The following is a 17,175-nucleotide window of genomic DNA, read 5'->3' as shown; positions in this document are numbered from 1 at the left end:
AAAGTTTGCGAACAGCCGTGGAGGGGTAGAACTGTAGCTTTGCTGAGGGCAGCATGTCAAACAAGAAGAGCAGATGCCTAAGATGGATTCCTTGGGGGATCCTGGAAGTGATGGTGTTTGAGAGAGAAGAATCCAGATTTAGAGATGCCCCAGCTATGATTCCTGGGATGGCAGGACTGCTGTATGAGGAGAGGTGGAGTTGGTTAGGATTGTATTTGCTGGAGTTCAGAAGATTGAAGGGGGTCTCATTGAAACCTGTAACATTCTAACAGGGCTAGACAGGGCAGATGCAAGAAGGATGTTCCCGATGTCCGATGGGGGTGTCTGGAACCAGGAGTAACAGTCTGAGGATACCTGTTTAGATGTGGAGATGCCGGCGTTGGACTGGGGTAAACACAGTAAGAAGTCTAACAACCTAGGTTCCGAAAGCTTGTGGCTTTTGCTACCAAATAAACCTGTTGGACTTTAACCTGGTGTTGTTAGACTTCTTACGATGCCTGTTTAGGTCAGAGGTGAGGAGAAATTTCTTCACCCAGAGAGAAGTCAGCCTGTGTAATTCGATTTGAGGAAGAACTTTTTTTTACACAGTGCGTCATAAAGACCTAGGCCAGAATTTTACCGCTCGCCTGCCTCAGAGTCGGAGAGGGCGAGGCTCGCAGAACGGCATTCTCCATTGGCCTCGGGCGGGATCTTACGAACCTCGGGCGGGCGAGGCAGTAAAACCCTGGCACTGGGATCTGCTGCCTATGAGGATGATGGGAGTGGAGGCTATGATGATTTCAAAAGGAATTGGGATGGGCACTTGAGGGAATTGAACCTGCAGGACAATGAGGATAGGGCAGGGATGTGGCGGGTGGATGGGACTGACTGGACCACTCTACAGAGGGCTAGTATGGACATGTTGGGCCAAAGGCCACCTTCTGCACTGTAATAATGACTCTTAAGACCTTGCGCTGAACTCTGAAGACTGACAGGCGCGGAGGAGACTGAGCTAAATCAGGAAGTTGTGGTTGAGTGATGACAAAAGTTTGCTTTTAAAAGCTTCTCTACACCCTGCGAATGGGAACCAAATATTCTAAATGAAGTGCGTCCTTTACTGTAAATCAGTGTTTCTCAGGTCTCTTCTGCCTTATCGGCAACACTAATATAGAAACAGGTCATTCAGCCCAATTAATCTGTGCCGGTGTTTATATTTCACACGAGCCTCCTACCACCTCTCTCCATCTCACCCAATCAACACCTCTTTCTATTCCTTTCTCCCTCATGTTTATTTAGCTTCCCTTCAAAGGCTTCGAAAATAGAACATTAACTTCTTCAAGGTGTCTGATCCTTGTAATCAGAGTTTAAACGGGTGGTGATAGGCAGCACTGCCAACCTATGGCTGCTGCACTCACTGGAGAAATTGGGGAAGTAATTAGCTGTCTGCTTTCATATTGAGGTGGCTGGGGGATTTACAGCAGCGGTGATAACTGGCCACATATTACATTGCTGCCTTAAAGGGGGACGTCTAGCTCCAGACCACTTTTATTTTTGTCCACAGAAAAAAATGTTATTTCAAACATCCTGTTTGTCGACATTCTTCCAATGAACATCACTCCCCTCCCCTCCCCCCCGATAACCAAGGTTCTGATTGTTGGAAGCGGCCTGACCTTCCTACTTTTTAGACCTGCTCTTTCGGATAGGTTTAGAGTGGCAGATTCTTAGACCATGCCTCAACTCCAGACTAGGCCGACAGCGATGTTAAAACACAAGACCGTCAGAAAGAACGTGGCGGCACGGTGGCACAGTGGTTAGCACTGCTGCCTCACAGTGCCAGGGACCCGGGTTTGATTCCCGGCTTGGGTCACTGTCTGTGTGGAGTTTGTACATTCTCCCCGTGTCTGCGTGGGTTTCCTCTGGGTGCTCCGGTTTCTTCCCACAGTCCAAAGGTGTGTGGGTTAGGTGCATTGGCCATGTTAAATTCTCCCTCAGTGTACCTGAATAGGCACCGAAGTGTGGCAACTAGGAGAGTTTCACAGTAACTTCATTGCAGTGTTAATGTAAGCCTTCCTGTGACAAGAAAATGAATAAATATAAGAGCAGGAATAGGCCTTACGGCCCATCAAGTCATTCGCTATGGCTGATCTTTAACGTCAACTCCACTTTCTGCCGCTCCCCTCATCCCAAAATTTCCTGAGAGACCAAATATCAGCCTTAGATATCTTCAATGTTCAGGCATCTACATCTCCCTGGGGCAAAGTATTTCAAAGATTGGAGGCAGTCTAGAGAAGGCTCACTTGGTTGATCCCAGTTGTGGAGGGAATTTTCTAATGAGGGCAGGTTGAGTAGGTTGGGTCTGTACTCTCTGGAGTTTAGAAGAATGAGAGACAACTTCATTGAGACAGGGTGGATGCTGAGAGATTGTTTCCCCTTGTGGGAGAGTCTGGGACCAGAGGGCATAATCTCAAAGTAAGGGGGTCCCCCATTTCAGACGGAGATGAGGAAGAATTTCTTCTCTCAGTAGGTGGTGAATCTGTAGAATTCTTTATCGCAGAGGGCTGTAGAGGCTGGGTCATGAAGTAAGTTCAAGGCTGTGATAGATTTTTAATCAGTAAGGGAATCGAGGGTTATGGGGATTAGGCTGGAAAGTGGAGTTGAGGATTATCACATCAGATCAGTCGTGATCTCATTGAATGGTGGAGCAGACTTGATGGGCCGAATGGCCTGCTCTTGCTTCCATGTCTTGTTGTCTCATTCACAATCCTTTGAGTGAAGGCATTTCTCCTCATCTAAGTTTGAAATGATCCACCACCTATCCTGCATCTGGAACCCCCGTCTTCTAGATTCCCAGCCAGGGGAAACAACCTCCCAGTATCTACCCGTTCAAGCTCCTTCACAATCTTGCTGTTCCTGGATCGCAGAGCCCCAGGACACCGAGTACAGAGAATTGAGGAGTGATGGAATTAATGTATTTACGATGATTAATGGAGTTGATTGGGCTGAGAGGGGAACGCTGTTTTCTCTGGTGGAAGTGTCCAGAAACGGTGGCATAGCTTAAAATTAGAGCGAGGGTGATGTCAGGAAACACTACAAAATGCGAGTGGCAATTTAGATTCTCTCCCCCACAGAGATGCAACAGAGGTCCGGGTAAGGTTTGAGGGAAGTCGAGGAGCAGGGGGACAACAGTGTTAGACAGGGGTACAGAACATGAGTGGGTCAATGGAGTTGAGATACAGATAAGTCATACCAGTAGATGATAGAACAAGCTTGAAGGATTGAATGGCCTTCTTCTGTGCTCTGCCAATGTCACATCACCTCCAGCATCTTTGAAAAAACTACCCATTGATAACATTTTTGACAGTTCAGAATGTGGTAGTAAAAGGGTTAGTAAAAGATTAATATTGACTCCTGGCTAAAGAAGGAAATATTAGGACTGGAGACCAAATGCTTGACCAAGTGGCTTGTTGGAGAGAAAGGAAATTCTCAAAGGCAGAGGGAGAGATGGAGATTTAAGGAGAGAATATTCCAAAACATACGACCTCGGTGTCGCAAGACACAGCAACTAATGGTGATGAGAAGGAAGTGGGGGTTGAGAATGGACAGCAACACAGAGTGGAAGGGACACGGAGAATTGTAGGGCTTCTGTTGTCAAGCAAGATGTACAATTTTTTGATTTGATTTATTATTGTCACATGTACGAGTATACAGTGAAAAGTATTGTTTCTTGTACACGATACAGACAAAGTATACCGTTCATAGAGTACATAGGCGAAAGGAAAGGAGAGGGTGCACAATGTAGTGTCACAGTCATAGCTAGGGTGTAGAGAAAGACCAACTTAATATAAGGTAGGTCCATTCAAACGTCTGATGGCAGCAGGGAAGAAGCTGTTCTTGAATCAGTTGGTACACGTTTTCAGTCTTTTGTATCTTTTTCTCGGCGGACAAAGGTGGAAGAGAGAATGTCTGGGGTGCGTGGGTCCTTAATTATCCTGGCTGCTTTTCCGAGGCAGCAGGAATTGTAGACAGTGTCAACGGATGGGAGGCTGGTTTGTGTGATGGACTGGGCTTCATTCACGACCGAATAAGGAGCTCTGGGATGCAGTGCTCAAGAGTAGTTTGTATGTATGGAAACATCCTGGAAGAAGGTGACAGCACCTTTCAAGAAGTAGGAAAGGGAAAAAAAGCAATGGGAAATGAAATATCAGGACTGAATCTGATGATTTTGTTTCTACAAGGAAGATAACTCTGTACGAAAGGAGATTCTTTCAAATGCATGGAAAAGTAGAGTGGATGTAGATCAGGTCAGGCTGTCTGCTGGCCTGACATTACAGTTTTATCAAAGTGTGATCAGCAGAGGACTAGAACATTCTGTCTTTGCATTCTGGTCTTACAGTTCTGTAAAAATTCAACCCCTCCTGATGAGTTGCTGATAACGTGATAGATTGCACAAAGCTTGAGGCCTTTAGCTAAAGACATTTCCCTCCATGCGCCTGCCTCGTATGTGACCAGTGTCTCCACCCCATCCCACCATAGACTCATAAATATGGGCTTGCACACGGGGACATGCCTGAGCAAGAACACGCAAACGCTCAAACACCCAGACACACACAATCCTAAACGCACAAACATGTGCAAAGACCAGGCAAAAACAACATATATATTGATACACATATGCATAGAACATGCATACAAATGTGAACAAACATGTTTGCAAAATATCATGCAGATACAGAAGCATGCTCACAGATAAACACAGACAGGCTCAAACTTGCATGTATTTGCGTAGTGGAGGACATGCCCCTGTCTCCATCAACAGGACCAGGTTAAAGTCCAACAGGTTTATTTGGTAGCAAAAGCCACACAAGTCTTTTGTGGCTTTTGTGGCTTTTGCTACCAAATAAACCTGTTGGACTTAAACCTGGTGTTGTTAAACTTCTTACTGTGTTTACCCCAGTCCAATGCCGGCATCTCCTCATCATGTCCATCAACAGGAACAAAGTAGAAATGGTCGAGAGCTTCAAGTTTTTAGGTGTCCAAATCACCAACAACCTGTTCTGGTCCCCCCATGCTGACACTATAGTTAGGAAAGACCACCAATGCTTCTACCTCCTCAGGAGACTAAGGAAATTTGGCATGTCTGCTATGACTCTCACCAACCTCGACAGATGTACCATAGAAAGCATTCTTTCTGGTTGTATCACAGCTTGGTATGGCTCCTGCTCTGCCCAAGACCGCAAGAAACTACAAACAGTCGTGAAGGAAGTGTATAAAATGATGAAGGGGATAGATAGAGTGAACGTTCAAAGACTATTTCCTCGGGTGGATGGAGCTATTACAAGGGGGCATAACTATAGGGTTCGTGGTGGGAGATACAGGACGGATATCAGAGGTAGGTTCTTTACGCAGAGAGTGGTTGGGGTGTGGAATGGACTGCCTGCAGTGATAGTGGAGTCAGACACTTTAGAAACATTTAAGCGGTTATTGGATAGGCACATGGAGCACACCAGGATGATAGGGAGTGGGATAGCTTGATCTTGGTTTCGGATAAAGCTCGGCACAACATCGTGGGCCGAAGGGCCTGTTCTGCGCTGTACTGTTCTATGTTCTATGTTCTAAGCCCAGTCCATCACTCAAATCAGCCTCCCATCCATTGATTGTGTCTACACTTCCCGCTGCCTCGACAAAGCAGCCAGCATAATTAAGGGCCCCATGCACCCCAGACATTCTCTCTTCCACCTTCTTCCATCAGGAATAATAGAAAAAAAATCTGAGGACACATACCAACTGACTTAAGAACAGCTTCTTCCCTGCTGTCATCAGCCTTTTGAATAGACCTACCTCATATTTACCCAAAAGAGAAAATGCTGGAAAATCTCAGCAGGTCTGGCAGCATCTGTAAGGAGAGAAAAGAGCTGACGTTTCGAGTCCGGATGACCCTTTGTCAAAGCTGGAGCTACATGGAGATTTTCCAGCATTTTCTCTTCTGGTTTCAGATTCCAGCACCCGCAGCAATTTGGTTTTATCTACCTCATATTAAGCTGATCTTTCTCTACAGCCTACATTCTGTAACACTACATTCTGCACTCTCTCCTTTCCTTCTCTATGAACGGTATGCTTTGTTTGTATAGCACGCAAGAAACAATACTTTTCACTGTATACTAATACATGTGAGAATAATAAATCAAATCAAATCAAATGATATTAAAGTATATGCACCCAAACATTCACACACAAATATGTGCATATACACAAATTCTTACATACAAAGATGGACAAAGATACACACATACATACACACACACACACACACACACACACACACACATACACACGTACATACATGCACAGACGCATGTGCACACATGCAGAACTGTCCTTCATCATCCTCAATCATTCATTTCTTCCATCCCTGCCCCTTGCTTCTCTCCTGAAGGCACTGTCTGTTGCCAAGCAGCAGATCTCTTGCCAGCTGAGACCTCCTCCTGTGGGCATGCAGTGAATGCTGGCATATTCTTTCACTGTAAGGCACTGCACGGTCAAGCTTGAGCCTCTCAGACAAGATCCAGACTTTGTAAAGATGATTGCTGAGCAGGGTGGGAGACTGGCCGATGTTTTCTCTTTCTGTTCTGTTGGTACTGAGGTCAATTGTACTTTACGAATGGGCTTCCTCTTGGCATCAGTTAATTTAGTGCAGATTCCTTAGTACCTTTTCCCACTAAGTCATCTCGGAGCCTATAAACCTCTTAACATAAACAAATATTGTTTAATGCCTATAGACAAAGAACAGTATAGCACAGGAACAAGCCCTGCAGCCCAGTCAGCCTGCACTGACACCTTTCGACACTAAAGACCTTTTTATAGAATCCCTACAGTGCAGAAGAAGGCCATTCAGCCCATTGTGTCTGCGCCGACAATGATCTCAGGCCCTACCCCCGTAACCCCACATATTTACCCTGCTAACCTCCCTGACAACTAACGGACAATTTAGCATGGTCAGTCCTCCTAACCCGCACATCTTTGGACTGTGGGAGGAAACCGGAGCACCCGGAGGAAACCCACGCAGACACGGGGAGAATGTGCAAACTCCACACAGACAGTGACCCAAGCCGGAAATCAAACCTGGATCACTGGCACTGTGAGACAGCCATGCTAACCACTGTGCCATCATGCCTCTATGCGGTCTGTATTCCTCTATTCTCTGCCTATTAATGTATCTGTCAAGATGCCTCTTAAACATTCTATTGTATCCGCTTCGACCACCTCCCCTGGCAGCGTGTTCCGTGCACTTACAAAGAACAAACAAAGAACAAAGAAAATTACAGCACAGAAACAGGCCCTTCGGCCCTTCAAGCCTGCACCGACCATGCTGCCCGACTGAACTAAAACCCCCTACTCTTCACGGGACCATATCCCTCTATTCCCATCCTATTCATGTATTTGTCCAGATGCTCCTTAAAAGCCACTATCATATCTGCTTCCACTACTTCCCCCGGCAGCGAGTTCCTGGCATCCACCATCCTTTGTGTAAAAGATTTGCCTCGTACAGCTCCTTTAAACCTTGCCCCTTGCACCTTAAACTTACGACCCCTAGCAATTGACTCTTCCACCCTGGGAAAAAGCTTCTGACTATCCACTCTGTCCATGCCTTGTAGACATAATCTTGTAGACTTCTATCAGGTCACCCCTCAACCTCCATCGATCCAGAGACCAAATCAAGTTTCTCCAAACTCTCTTCATAGCCAATGCCCTCCATACCAAGCAATATTCTGGTAAATCTTTTCTGTGCCCTCTCCAAAGCCTCCACATCCTTCTGGTAGTGTGGCGACCAGAATTGAACACTATATTCCAAGTGCAGCCTAACTAAGGTTCCACAAAGCTGCAACATGACTTGTCAATTTTTAAACTCAATGCCCTGGCCGATAAAGGCAAGCATGTTGTATGCCTTCTTGACTACCTTCTCCACCTTTGTTGCCTTTTTCAGTGACCTGTGTACCTGTACACCCAGATCCCTCAATACTCTTAAGGGTTCTGCCATTTACTGTACATTTCCTACTTGCCTTTGACAAAGTCCCTCAGGGCAGACTGACACAGAAGATGAAGTCGCACGGAATCAGAGGTGAGCTAGCACCTTCTGTACCAGTCTGCCATGAGGGACCTTGTCAAAGGCCTTACTGAAGTCCATGTAGACAACATCCATATCTAAGGAAGGATGTGCTGGCCTTGGAAAGGGTCCAGAGGAGGTTCACAAGAATGATCCCTGGAATGAAGAGCTTGTCGTATGAGGAACGGTTGAGGACTCTGGGTCTGTACTCATTGGAGTTTAGAAGGATGAGGGGGGACCTTATTGAAACTTACAGGATACTGCGAGGCCTGGATAGAGTGGACGAGGAGAGGATGTTTCCACTAGTAGGAAAAACTAGAACCAGAGGGCACAACCTCAGGCTACAGGGACGATCCTTTAAAACAGAGATGAGGAGGAATTTCTTCAGCCAGAGAGTGGTGAATCTGTGGAACTCTTTGCCGCAGAAGGCTGTGGAGGCTGGGTCATTGGGTGTGTTTAAGACAGAGATAGATAGGTTCTTGATTAATAAGGGGGTCAGGGGTTATGGGGAAAAGGCAGGAGAATGGGGATGAGAAAAATATCAGCCATGATTGCATGGCAGAGCAGACCCAATGGGCCGAGTGGCCTAATTCTGCTCCTATGTCTTATGGTCTTATGGTCTGTATTAGATCTTCCAAAATGCATTACCTCACATTTGTCTGGATTAAACTCCAACTCCCACCTCTCTGCCCAAGTCTCCAACTGATCTATATCCTGCTGTATCCTCTGACGGTCTTCATCGCTATCCGCAAATCCACCAACCTTTGTGTCATCCGCAAACTTACTAGTCAAACCAGTTACATTTTCCTCCAAATCATTTATATATATTACAAACAACAAAGGTCCCACCACTGATCCCTGAGGAACACCACTTGTCACAGCCCTCCATTCAGAAACGCACCCTTCCACTGCTACCCTCTGTTTTCTTTGACCGAGCCAGTTCTGTATCCACCTTGCCAGCTCACCTCTGATCCCATGCGACTTCACCTTCTGCACTAGTCTGCCATGAGGGACCTTATAAAAGGCCTTACTGAAGTCAATGTAGACAACATCCATTGCCCTCCCCTCATCAATCATCTTTGTCACTTCCTCGAAAAACTCAATCAAGTTAGTGAGACACGACCTCCCCTTCACAAGCCATGTTGCCTCGTTAATACATCCACTTATTTCCAAGTGGGAGTATATTCTTCTCGAAGAATCCTCTCCAATAATTTCCCTGCCACTGATGTAAGGCTCACCGGCCTGTAATTACCTGGATTATCCTTGCTACCCTTCTTAAACAAAGGAACAACATTGGCTATTCTCCAATCCTCTCGGACCTCCCCTGTAGCCAGTGAGGATACAAAGATTTCCCTCAAGGCCCCAGCAATTTCCTCCCTTGCCTCTCTCAGTAATCTGGGGTATATCCCATCAGATCCTGGGGGCTTGTCTACCTTAATATTTCTCAAGAACCCCAATACCTCCTCCTTTTTGATCTCAATATGACTCAAACTATCTACACACACCCTTTCCCAGACTCATCATCCACCAAGTCCTTCTCTTTGGTGAATACTGACACAAAGTACTCATTTAATAACTCGCCTATTTCCCCTATGCTCCACATATAGATTCCCTCACCTGTCCTTGAGTGGGCCAACCCTCTCCCTTATATATGTGTAAAAAGCCAATGACTTTTCCTGACCCCTTTTAGCCTTTCTTATTCCTTGGTTAAGTTTCTTTCTACTTTCCTTGTATTCCACACTTGCTTCATGTGTAACCAGCCTCCTAGCCTTGACAAATGTTTCCTTTTTCTCTTTGACTGGGCACACGATATCTCTTGTTATCCAAAGTTCCTGAAACTTGCCATACTTATCCTTCATCCTTACAGGAATGTGCTGGTCCTGAATTCCTATTTACTTACATTTGAAAGCTTCCCACATGCCAAATGTTGATTTGCCCTCAACCATCTGCCCTCAATCTATATTCTTCAGTTCCTGCCTAATATTGTTGTAATTAGCCTTTCCCCAATTTAGCACCTTCATTTGATGACTACACTTATCTTTATCCATCAGTACCTTAAAGCTTACTGAATTGTGGTCACTGTTCCCAAACTGCCCCCCAACTGAAGGTTGACCACCTGACCGGGCTCATTCCCCAATACCTGGTCCTGTACAGCCCCTTCCCTAATTGGTCTATCTACATACTGCTTCAAGAAGCCTGCCTGGATGCTTCTTACAAATTTTGCCCCATTCATGACCAAGCACTAAGTGAGTCCCAGTCAATATAGGGGAAGTTAAAATCTCCCACCACAACAGCCCTGTTCCTTTTACATCTTGCCAAAATCTGCTTACATATCTGTTCCTCAATCTCCCGCTGGCTGTTGGGAGGTCTATAGTAAACCCCCAACATTGTGACTACACCCTTCCTATTCCTGAGCTCTACCCATATTACCTCACTGTTTGAGCCCTCCGAGGTGTCCTCCCGCAGTACAGCTGTGATATTCTCCTTCACCAGTAGTGCAACTCCCCCATCCCTTTCTCATCCCTCTGTGTAAAAAACCTGCCTCTCAAATCTCCTTTAAACTCTCCTCCTTTTACCTTAAACCTATGTCCCCTAGTAATTGACATTTCTATCCTGGGAAAAAGACTCCAACTATCCATGCCTCTCATAATTTTGTAAACTTCTATCAGGTCACCCCTCAGTCTCAGTGGCCTGACCTTCTTCCTCTGCAGGAGTCGAGGCAGCTGAAGGGTGCAAAGATTTTGGAATATGTATTGTAGAGATTTACCAGGGATATGGGGTTACCATTACCAGGATAGGCCGGAGAAGCTGGGATTGTTTCCCTTAGGGAAGAAAAGGCTAAGAGAAGATTTGTTGGAGGTGTTTAAAATCATGTAAAGTTCAGATAGTTTACATGTTAAAATGGAGCAGCCTGGTGGCGCAGTGGTTAGCACTGCAGCCTCACAGTGCCAGGGATCTGGGTGCAATTCCAGGCTGGAGTTTGCATGTTCTCCCCGCGTCTGCATGGGTTTTCGCCAGGTGCTCAGGTTTCTTCCCACCATCCAAAGGTGTGCAGGATTGGTTCTACTAAATTACCCCTTAGTCTGTCTGTGTTAGTGTGACCATGCTCGATGCAGTGTAGTGCCCGTCAAGCTATAAACCCCTCCTGAAAGACTCGTGACCTGTTCCAGGAATAATTAGCAACAGAAACAGATAAAAGTCTGACCCTTTGCACCAACAAGAAACAATACTTTTCACTGTATACTAATATATGTGACAATAATAAATCAAATCAAATCAAGGTGCGGAAGAGTCAAGAGAGAGAGATATATTCAAATCTTTGGTGTGGCTAAAATGTGGAGGGAACCTTTAAGATTGTATTTTTACATTTAGAATTTTTCTATGCACAAGGTGCCTTTATAGTATGATAGATTGAAACTACAAGAAAATACAAAGGGTCATGAACGTAGCCCAGTCCATCACTCAAACCAGCCTCCCATCCATTGACTCTGTCTATACTTCCCACTGCCTCGGAAAAGCAGCCAGCATAATTAAGGACCCCACACACCCCGGATATTCTCTCTTCCACCTTTTTCCAGTGGGAAAAAGATACTAAAGTTATGTACCAACCAACTCAAGAACAGCTTCTTCCCTGCTGCCATCAGACTTTTGAATAGACCTACCTCATATTAAGTTGATCTTTCTCTACACCCTAGCTATGACTGTAACACTACATTCTGCACTCTCTCCTTTCCTTCTCTATGTACGGTATGCTTTGTCTGTATAGTGCGCAAGAAACAATACTTTTCACTGTACATGTGACAATAATAAATCAAATCAAATCAAATCAAAAAGAAAGAAAGAATATTCAGAATCTCAAAATGTCCGAAGCATGAAAGGTCCTGACCTGCCCACCTAATCCCACTTGCCAGCACTTGGCCCATAGCCCTGAATGTTATTGCGTGCCAAGTACTCATCTATGTACTTTTTAAAGGATGTGAGGCATCCCGCCTCCACCACCCTCCCAGGCAGTGCATTCCAGACCATCACCATCCTCTGGGTAAAAAAATTTTCCCTCAAATCCTCCCTAAACCTCCCACCCCTCACTTCTGTGTCCCCTCTGATGCACTACTCAAACACGAGGCCTGAAGCTCGGTAAATGAAAGGCTTTTATTTACTGTAATGAAGCTGCCAGAACTTATATACACTATCCCAGACTGTAGGGGTCCCGGCCAGAGCAGGGACTCTTATACCTCTCCCAGGAGGCGGAGCCCGACTGGGATGTGCCACAACACTACAGTACAAAGGTGTAACAACCCCACCCTAACCCCAACAGCAACAATAGCACAACCCAACAGTAACATATGTACATCCTCGTAGTACTGGCCAGCCCCTGGCTCAGTACTATCCAGTGGGAACCAACGATGGTTCACCACACCCTCGTAACTGACCCTTCAACTAAGGGGAACAGCTGCTCCCTATCCACCCTGTCCATGCCCCTCATAATCTTGTGCACCTCAATCAGGTCACCCCTCAGTCTTCTCTGCTCCAACGAAAGCAATCCAAGCCTATCCAACCTCTCTTTATAACTTAAATGTTCCATCCCAGGCAGCATCCTGGTGAATCTCCTCTGCACCTCTTCGAGAAATCTGGTTCTATATAAATACAAATTTTCCTATTTTTTCACCTTTCTTAATAAGCAGAATTCAATGAGAAAGCATTGGAAATGATCCAGGTGTGGAGAGAGGGGAAAGCGGGCGGTGGGGGGACGAGGGCGGGTGGTGGGCGGCGGTGGCGGTGGAAGGTGCATGAATGGATGGTAAGAGGTCTTTCCCTTGTCTTGTGAAGCCATCATGAGTGGTCACAATTGTTCTGCAATGCTGGGGTGAATTTTCTCCACCATTAACTTAAGGGATTTGTACAGGAGCGCCGGGAGTGAGAGACAGAGAGAAAGAGAGAGGGAGAGAGAGGGAGGGAAAGAGGGAACAGAGTGACAGCTTGGGTCACTGTCTGTGCGGAGTCTGCACATCCCTCCTGTGTCTGCATGGGTTTCCTCCGGGTGCTCTGGTTTCCTCCCACAGTGTGAAAGACATGCTGGTTAGGTGGATTGGCCATGCTAAATTCTCCCTCAGTGCACACGAACAGGTGCCGGAATATGGCAACTAGGGGATTCTCATAGTTACTTCATTGCAATGTTAATGTAAGCCTACTTGTGACACTAATAAATAAATTAAAAAATAAGATTGCCAGGGAGGAGGTTGGCTGATGGTCCAGCACGGACTGGCCTTGTAGCCTGGTTTACCCGCAAGACTGACAGAAGCAACCGGAGTGGCGAGTGTCTGATTGGCTGCGATTGAGAGGGGCAGCCCATCAGGATTCCCACGCAGCCCAGATAAAGCACATTCTTTTTATCTCCCCCCACTCCCTCCCACCTCTCTCTCTCTCTCTCCCTCCCTCATTCCTTTTTGTGTGAAGTCTGGGTTACTCCGCATGACTTCCCCGCTGATACGGTCATGTGCTCCTTTCTCTCTCTCTCTTTCCCTCTCTCTCCCTCTCTCCCTCCCTCTCCGCCGTTGCCATTTTATTAACGATTCATATGGAGATTGAGGGCAGGGGTGGTGCAGTTTCTCACATAAACTTGATCCGCTCATGAATACAACCCTCTGTTCGCAATAACTCTGTGTTGGCTTAAGTCTCTGCCAAGCCAGCAACCAGACTGACAGACGGAAGAAGGGAGAAAAAAAGCAGAGGGGGTGGAGGAGTGAGCGGGGGTGTTGAGGGGGGGGGGGGGGGGTTGGAGAAGGCAATGAGACCTTGACACAATCCAACAGGATTGCACAATGCTAACAGAATGCAGCCCTTTCTATAGAGTCCTGTCTCATCTTTACACACAGCTGCCTAAAGTTTATTTATGTTCTTTCAGCTCCTTCGATCTCCTGAGCTCCCCTTCAATAAGCCATATGCTCACCAACCGCAGCCAAAAAAGCCTTCAACAGATGTTTATTTCCTCATTTGGGGAAATGAGGGGAGATTTTAAAAAAAATTTTTACACAGCAAGTTGTTGCAATCTGGGAGTTTCTGTTCAAAAGGGCAGTGGGAAGCAGATTCCGCATCAACTTTCCAAAGGGTTACCAGATATATGAGGGCAGCACGGTGGCACAGTGGTTAGCACTGCTGCCTCGCAGCGCCAGGGGACCCAGGTTCAATTCCGGCCTCCGGTCACTGTCTGTGTGGAGTCTGCACTTCCTCCCCGTGTCTGTGTGGGTTTCCTCCGGGTGCTCCGGTTTCCTCCCGCAGTCCGAAAGATGTGTGGGTTAGGTTGATTGGCTATGCTGAATTGACCCTTAGTGTCAGGGGGTTTAGCAGGGTAAATATGTGGGGCTACGGGAATAGGGCCAGGGTGGGATTGTAGTCGGTACAAACTCAATGGGCCAAATGGCCTCCTTCTGTACTGTAGGGATTCTATGATTCTATGATATATCCTGAAAAAGCAGTATGGGGGTAAAAGGCTGTGACTGATTGGGTAGTTCCCTCAGTGGAATGATCTCTCTCTGTATTGTACAGTTTGATGACTTGCACCCTCCACCTCTGCTCCTCACCCCTTCCATGTTGAAGAGTTTGCGAGAAGTGAGTGACATTTGTTTTTCCCTCTCCTGCTCATGTTTCAGGGCAGATACTGGGGACTCGGTAAATCGTGGAGAGGATTCGGGGCTAAGGCTGTGCAATCGGCTTTCTGTTGGAAACCAGGTATGGGAACGGTTTGCGAATTCCTCACCTCCTGAGGTGAGAAGTACAGAGAGAGAGAGAGAGAGAGAGACCATGACTGAACTGAATGATTATAATCAGCTTTCCCATCCGCCGAGCCAAAAGGCTGTTTTATCCCCCAGGAGCTGATCACCTTTGACCTTGTCAGATGCCATTTTTCATTTCGTGCAAGTGTTTGCCCCTCTCTTCTTAACTCGCAGATACCGAGGCCAGTTAGAGCAATCCTATTGTGCTCGACTGGTAAGGCCTTCAATTGAAGAGATAAGAAATCAGAGCAGGAGCAGACCATGGGTGGGATTCTCCGGCTGCGCTCGCCTGAAAACCGGAGATCCCTGCCCGACTTCACTAGACCTTTACATGGTCCCCCCCCCCCCCCCCCCCGCCCCTTCCCCACCCCCGGCTCCCTAGAATTCATGGGATGCGAGAATTCCGGTGCATATGTCCCCTCGAACCTGTAATGCTGTTTAATACTTTGTACACTTTACCCGCTCTGTTCCTGCACCTTGATTGCCTTATTCATAGAATCCCTACAGTGCAGAAGGAGGCCATTTGGCCCATTGAGTCTGCACCAACCACAATCCCACCCAGGCCCTATTCCCGCAACCCCTCGTATTTACCCTGCTAATCTCCTGACACTAGGGTCAATTTATCATGGCCAAGCCACCTAAACCGCACATCTTTGGACTGTGGGAGGAAACCAGAGCAACCGGAGGAAACCCTTGCAGAGCATAAGACCATAAGACCATAAGACATATGAGCAGAATTAAGCAATTCGGCCCATCGGGTCTGCTCTGCCATTCGATCATGGCTGATATTTTTCTCATCCCCATTCTCCTGCCTTTTCCCCATAACCCCTGATCCCCTTATTTATCAAGAACTTATCTGTCTCTGTCTCAAAGACATTCAATGACCTGACCGCCACAGCCTTCTGCGGCAAAGATTTCCACAGATTCATCACTCACTGGCTGAAGAAATTCCTCCTCATCTCTGTTTTAAAGGATCGTCCCTTTAGCCTGAGGTTGTGCCCTCTGGTTCAAGTTTTTCCGACTAGTGGAAACATCCTCTCTACATCCAGACACAGGGAGAAAGTGCAAACTCCACACAGACGGTGACCTGAGGCCGGACTGAACCCAGGTCTCTGGCACAGTGAGGCAGCGGTGCTAACCACTGTGCCGCCGCTCTGTCAAAATAAGCCTTGAACATACTCAATGGCCTACCACCCACAGCCCACTGGGGCTAAGGGCATGACTACCAACCTACGTTCCCTTCTTGTCTGACAACACCTAGTTTTGAGATTCTCATCCTTGTTACCAAATCAAGGCCTCCACCCCTCCCTATCTCTGGAATCTCTTCCAGCTCCACAAATCTCCGAGAGCCCTGTGCTCCTCTAATTCTGGTGTCTTCTGCATTCCAAGTTTCCATTGCTCCACTATTGGTGGTTGTGCTGCAGCCTAGGCTCAGAGATTCCCCCCTTAAACATCTCCGTCTTCTAAACAAAAGAGAAAAAGCTGGGAAATCTCAGCAGGTCTGGCAGCATCTGTAAGGAGAGAAAAGAGCTGATGTTTCCAATCCAGATGCCCTGGACTCGAATATCTCCCACTTTCAAGCCTTTTATCTTTGACAAAGGGTCATCTGGACTTGAAACGTCAGCTCTTTTCTCTCCTTACAGATGCTCCTTACAGGCCTGCTGAGATTTTCCAGCATTTTCTCTATTGGTTTCAGATTCCAGCATCCACAGTAATTTGCTTTAAATCTGTCTTCTCTCATCTGTTACGATATTCCTCAAAAATCTTTGACCAAGCTTTTGGCCACCTGGTCTTGTATCTCCTTCTATGGCTCAGGTGTCACAATCTTTTCATTTACATTGTGCTTGTTCAGCAGCTTATGATGTCTTGCTATGTTACAGGTGCTATATAAGTGCAAGTTGTTGTGGCAAAGGATTCACAACACTTCGAAAACAGAAATTTCTGAGATTCTGACCTCTAGTTCTAGAGGTCTAGACTCGTGAGCCAGGGGAGACAAGCTCTCAGCCTGTCACGCCCTCTCAGAATCTTCTCTGATTCATTCAGATCACATCTCAGCCTTATATCTTCCATCACAGCAACTGAAAATGCTGGCAAATCTCAGCAGGTCTGACAGAGAGAATAGAGCCAACGTTTCGAGTCTGGATGACCCTTCGTCAGAGTTGCAGACAAAGAAAATCGGACAGGATTTATACTATGAGAGTGGGGGGTTGAGGCGGCATGGTGAAACAGTGGTTAGCGCAGCTGCCTCACAGCGCCAGGGACCCGGGTTCGATTCCTGGCTTGGGTCACTGTCTATGCGGAGTCTGTACGTTCGCCCTGTGTCTG

General features: G+C 46.7%; 1 long non-coding RNA gene across 4 annotated transcripts in view; it reads left to right on the top strand.

Moving 5' to 3' along the window:
* LOC144506211 (uncharacterized) overlaps positions 1–17,175 on the top strand; it is a 322,365-nt gene that overhangs the window by 103,074 nt on the left and 202,116 nt on the right. For all 4 annotated transcript variants that reach the window (XR_013499864.1, XR_013499863.1, XR_013499865.1 and 1 more), the window contains one exon: positions 14,728–14,806. This is a non-coding gene — a long non-coding RNA (uncharacterized LOC144506211). The remainder of the gene's footprint in view (positions 1–14,727; positions 14,807–17,175) is intronic.

Source organism: Mustelus asterias, chromosome 17, assembly GCF_964213995.1.
Source record: "Mustelus asterias chromosome 17, sMusAst1.hap1.1, whole genome shotgun sequence".
NCBI lineage: Eukaryota > Metazoa > Chordata > Chondrichthyes > Carcharhiniformes > Triakidae > Mustelus > Mustelus asterias.
Note: the sequence above shows the minus strand (reverse complement) of the source record. Positions and strands in the feature narration are given on the sequence as shown.